Source organism: Nelumbo lutea, chromosome 5, assembly GCF_056320005.1.
Source record: "Nelumbo lutea isolate HS-2025 chromosome 5, American lotus-T2T, whole genome shotgun sequence".
Lineage (NCBI taxonomy): Eukaryota > Viridiplantae > Streptophyta > Magnoliopsida > Proteales > Nelumbonaceae > Nelumbo > Nelumbo lutea.
Window position 1 is genome coordinate 71,796,685 of NC_142688.1, and position 5,223 is coordinate 71,801,907.

The following is a 5,223-nucleotide window of genomic DNA, read 5'->3' on the forward strand; positions in this document are numbered from 1 at the left end:
AAGATATTATACCTTTTTTCTCTCTCTTGAATGTTTTGGTTTGATTAATTGAAAATAAGAAAAATAAAAGATTGAAAATTTATGTTTCAACATGTTGTGTTTACGATTTATATTTTAAATGTCATTTTGGTTTTAATAATGCTAGTGTCCACAATTAGTTAATTCATGCTTATATCACTTCTTGGTTGTAGGCTAAAACCATCCCCCCTCCCCTTCAAATGGCTACTAAAGACTTTGTTACACTCGATACCCAAATTGAAGGGGATACTATAGAGGGTATAGAGGTTGAAGAGGTTGGATGTAGATTTGCCCATAAGTTAAATTTTGATGAAGAAGGTTATTATTCTAGCCCCAAACATCAAAGTGTTTTACAACATAATGCTCCTATAGAAGATGATAAAGAATATGAGGAACCAAAAGTTGGGATGACATTTTCAACATGGGATGATGCATACCATTTCTATAATGAATATGCTAGAAATACAGGGTGGACAAAAGTCAAAATCGGTGTTTTTAGAAATAGAATATTTGTTTGTTGTAAAGAAGGATATTGTCATGAGGATAAGTGGCAAGTAAAGGTAAAGTTTCATCGTGATGTAAAAAGAACTGGTTGTCTTGCACGAATGACTATTGTGTTGCAAGATAGTGAGAAATACTGTGTTTTGAAGCAACTCATAACTATTTGGTTCAAACTCCAAGTAGATCATATATGTTGAGATCACAGAAAAATAATAGTAGCACAAAAAGCCCAAGCTAATCTTGTAGATGATTCAGGCATACAAGCAAAAGCAACAATGGAATTCATGAGTAGACAAGTAGGAGTCATCCAAAATCTTGGGTTTAGTAGTGTTGATTATAATAACTACTTGTATGCTAAAAGAAAAAAGGAAATGGGAAATGGTGGTGCAAGAGCTATATTAGAGTATTTTGATATAAGTTATAAGAAGAGAATATATCATCATTTCACTCAATTAAAGTTGATAATGAAGGTCTAATAATGAAAATATTTTGGGCAAATGCAAGAATGGTAGCTGGTTTACTTATTTTGGTGGTGTTGTTTGTTTTGATACCACTTTTAGGACAAATGACCAAAAACAAAAATTTGCACCTTTTATTAGGGTTAATCATCATAAGCAAACTATCATTTTTGGAGCTGCACTAATGTACGATAAGAGTATTGAGTCCTTCACATGGGTATTTCAATATTTTCTAAAAGCAATGTTTGGAAAGCATTCAAGGACAATTATAACTAACTAAGATCCAACAATGGCAAATGCAATCAAACAAGTGTTTCTAGACACATACCACCATCTTTGCATATGGCATATATATCAAAATGCAACCAAGCATTTGAAGCATGTTTATGTTGCTTCTTCTTCCTTTGATAAAGAGTTTAATAGATGCATATATGAATATGAAGAGGAGGAAGAATTTCTAACGACATTGCATGAGATGATCTTAAAATATGATTCAGTAGAAAATACTTGGTTGCAAGGATTGTTTTAAGTGAATGAGAAATGGGCTTTGGCATATGGAAGAAACAATTTTTGTGCTGACATGAGAAATACACAAAGGAGTGAGAGCATGAATGGTTCACTAAGAGGCTATTTAAACTCCTCTATCGATTTGCATCGGTTTTTTAAGCACTTTGATAGAGTTATATTAGATCGCCAGTGTAAAGAGTTAAAGATGGAAGTGAAAATGAGCTAGAGTATCCCCCACTTAACTTTTTCAATACACACGTTAAAGCAGGTTGCATTATATACACTCCAACAATGTTTAGGTAATTTGAAAAGCAATATTCAGAAACACTACAAGAAAAATCAGTTTTAGCAATGGATAAAACCCCCAAAAAAACTGTTGCTAAAGGTTTTAGCAATGGTTTTTTTGTCCTTGGGGGATATTGCCATGGCTAAAAGTTATAGCAACGGATATTGTACACTGTGGTTAAAAGTATACATATAGCCACAGTTTTAACCGTTGCCAATTGCAACATTTGTTGCAATGGTTTTATTATGTACCATTGCTATAAATGGAGATAGCAACGGGTCTGTCTGTGGCTAAATGTATATGAATAGCTAGACGGAGCAACGGTTTTATTATGTACCGTTGCTATAAATTGAGATAGCAATGGGTTTGTTTGTGGCTAAATGTGTATCAATAGTTATCAATTGCTACAAGTGCTTATATCATCTACTGCTTACATGATACGTTTAGGTGTTTTATTTTTAATTCAAATATTGGATGGTTAACATTGCAACTTTAGAGAAACATTTACTTCCACCTGTATTTATATTTGTAATCCAATTATGTGAGAGTTCTTTAATCGAAATCTATATTTGGATCTGGACTCTTGAATGGATAACACTTATCTTATCCTTCGGCTAATCCTAATCATATTATAAATCCTATCTTGCCTCCTTTTAATTAACTGACTTAAGCCCAGTTCGAATTGGGCTTTAGGCCCATTAAGTTTATGTGCTCACTTAACCTCCTAATCTACTGCCTAGTTGGCTCTCTTTGTGTGGTCTGAAGCCCAAACATTGATCTACACATTAGCCACATGGGTTCAGCCTAGCCTTTTTTACAAGGCCTGGCCGAATTCATTATAGGAGATAGTAAACGCCTGAGTCAATCACCATAGGCTCTTAATGGGCCCAACATTTGCACTAAATAGGCCTAACATTTACACTAAATGGTCATTGGGTCTAGCCACCTTATGAAAACCCAAAGACTGTGGGCAGATGCAATATTATCCCATCATGTATTACCCTCAATGGTCTTATACTTAACCTCTCAACCCATAATGATCAAAGACTGCCCGACAAGAGAGGACCTCTCCCTTGGTTGCAAGGTATAGTGTTGCACTCTCTACTCACATGGATCTTGGGAATTAGAACCATTTGCAAACATTTTGAAACCATATATATATATATATATATATATATATATATATATATATATATATTGCAAAAACAAATTTCAACGGTTGAAATCAACTGCCGACAGTTTAGGTTTCCATCAGAGAGAGTGCATCCCCGATCATTCACTTTGTCTGACAAAGGGGCTGATCCTATCACTATGATCACCCACTCATATGAATTCTCGGATTGTCCCAACATACCTAGGTTTTGACCCCCTATAAGGATCTCACTGATTGGCATATCAAAGGCAACCCAATCTGACACCTAGTGTAGTACCATAGTCGAGTCTAGGGGCCAGGTGTAACATTTCAGTTTTGCCCATCTATCTCCAAGGTCCCAGGGCAATACTGGAATTTTGGTCCAGTTCAAGGTTTCAAGAAAACCCACATTGCATATACCTCAGGTCACCCTAGCAGTTGAGGCAAGCCACCCCAACCAACTTGGTGGTACATCAGTGTCAGCCTTGGTAGGACAAATCTCCCCAAATCCATCCAACGGCTATGAAGATTCTAATCTAAAACGAGTCTCATAAGTGTCCAGTTTAAGGGTATTACACAGAAACACACAACAATGACATGAATCAATTATGTAATTTATTTATTTACAATAAATGCCAAAAGGTACAACAATCTGATTGGAGCTAAGGGCATAACTGTATAACAGTTCTCAGTTTCATCTATATTTTTAAGCATAAGCATTTGTCTTGGTTTTGGATGGTGAAAGTGTTCTTTTATTAACTAGTATATATGGTGAATTTGGCATATGCATTTGTAAATGTTTAAACACAAATTGTAAATGTTTAGAGGGGTTGTAGATAGGGGTGTCAATTGGACTGGATTTGGTCCAATTCTATCCAGTCCAATGTGAGTCCATTATAAATGGGCCATGTCCAATCCAATTCAATGAATATTTTGGACCAATTTGGACTGGTTCAATTCAATGTCTGGATTGTTCAATCTGTTCAAATTCATTTTGGTTTAAATTGGTTTCAACCCAAACCCGGTTCATTGACACATATTCTTATCTTATATCAATGGACCGGATATTGGCTTAATCCAAACCAATCCAATATAAATTTGTTATGGATGGAGCATGTCCAATCCAATCTAATAAATATTTTGGACTGGATTGGTCCAATCCAATATGTCTTGTTGGTACATCCATTCCGTTCAAATTGATTTTGGATTGGACAGGGTCTAATCCCAAAATGGTCCATTGACACCCTTAGTTGTAGATTTGGATAAGCATTCATGTAGCCAATCCCATATTTAAGGAAGGTTTTCAAAATTCAAAGAGATGGCTTCCTAGAAGTAGAGGCATTCAAGCAATTTTTGACAAGTTTGGATATGCTGATTTCCAAGTTCCAAGATATGGCTTCCACTTGCTTTTTTTCCTATTCTTGGGCCTTGTTATCTTTAGCTTTTTGCTGAATCTGGAACTCTACTAATAGAGTGGTTTGAAACTTTGAATGGTTGCTAGGTTTGTCATTCCCTTCCTTGGTTGTAGGATCAAGAAGGGGTCATAACAAAATATGGTTTTCTGTATTCTAAAATCTGATCTACTTGATGTGTGTTTGGTATCATTGATTTTCTTTAAGTATGCTTGTGTTAATAACTTTACCATTTAAAACTAGTGATAGGATTAGTTGAATAGGTCATTTTAAGCCATATCAATTGCACTTTGTTAATGTTTTGCAAAGGTAAATGAATATTAAATGCATTTTGAAATGAAGATTTATAGTGTGGCTACTTTTGTTTATTTTTTAATATTATATATGCTTGACTTATTTGAAAAATTGGAATATTTCATACAGGTTATCTATATCTATATATTAAAATTAAATTTGTCAAGCTGCCACTTTCCTACCTAATGGTTTATTTTAAAAATCATTTATCTCTTTTCTAGTTTCTTCTCAAGGCACCTATCTATTTTCTGTTTTTTTTTTATTTAAAATTGAACAAAATAACTCAAGTAACCAATCACCATTAAGAGTTTTAGCACTCCTCATTAAAACACCAAAAACTCTCTCTCCCTCTCTCTCTCTCTCTTCTTTCCCATCAACTCTTTTAATATTCTCTCCTCATTAATTATGCCATTAACTATCTCCTTCAATAACTCATGCCAACAATTTTCTCTCATATTTTACTCCATTAAATTGCATAAAATTCATTAACTGTATCTATCTAGATAGATAGATAGATATTAGTAAGTTACTTAAATAAAATAAAAATAATTATTAATTATTATTGATAAGTATAATAAAAATAATTTAATTAATAAAAAGGATAAGATAAATTAA

The 5,223-nt window shown here is 33.9% G+C and overlaps 1 pseudogene; it reads left to right on the forward strand.

Moving 5' to 3' along the window:
* The first annotated feature begins 218 nt into the window (after nt 1-218).
* Nucleotides 219-1,916, forward strand: LOC148852867 (protein FAR1-RELATED SEQUENCE 5-like; annotated as a pseudogene).
* The last annotated feature ends 3,307 nt before the right edge of the window (nt 1,917-5,223 follow it).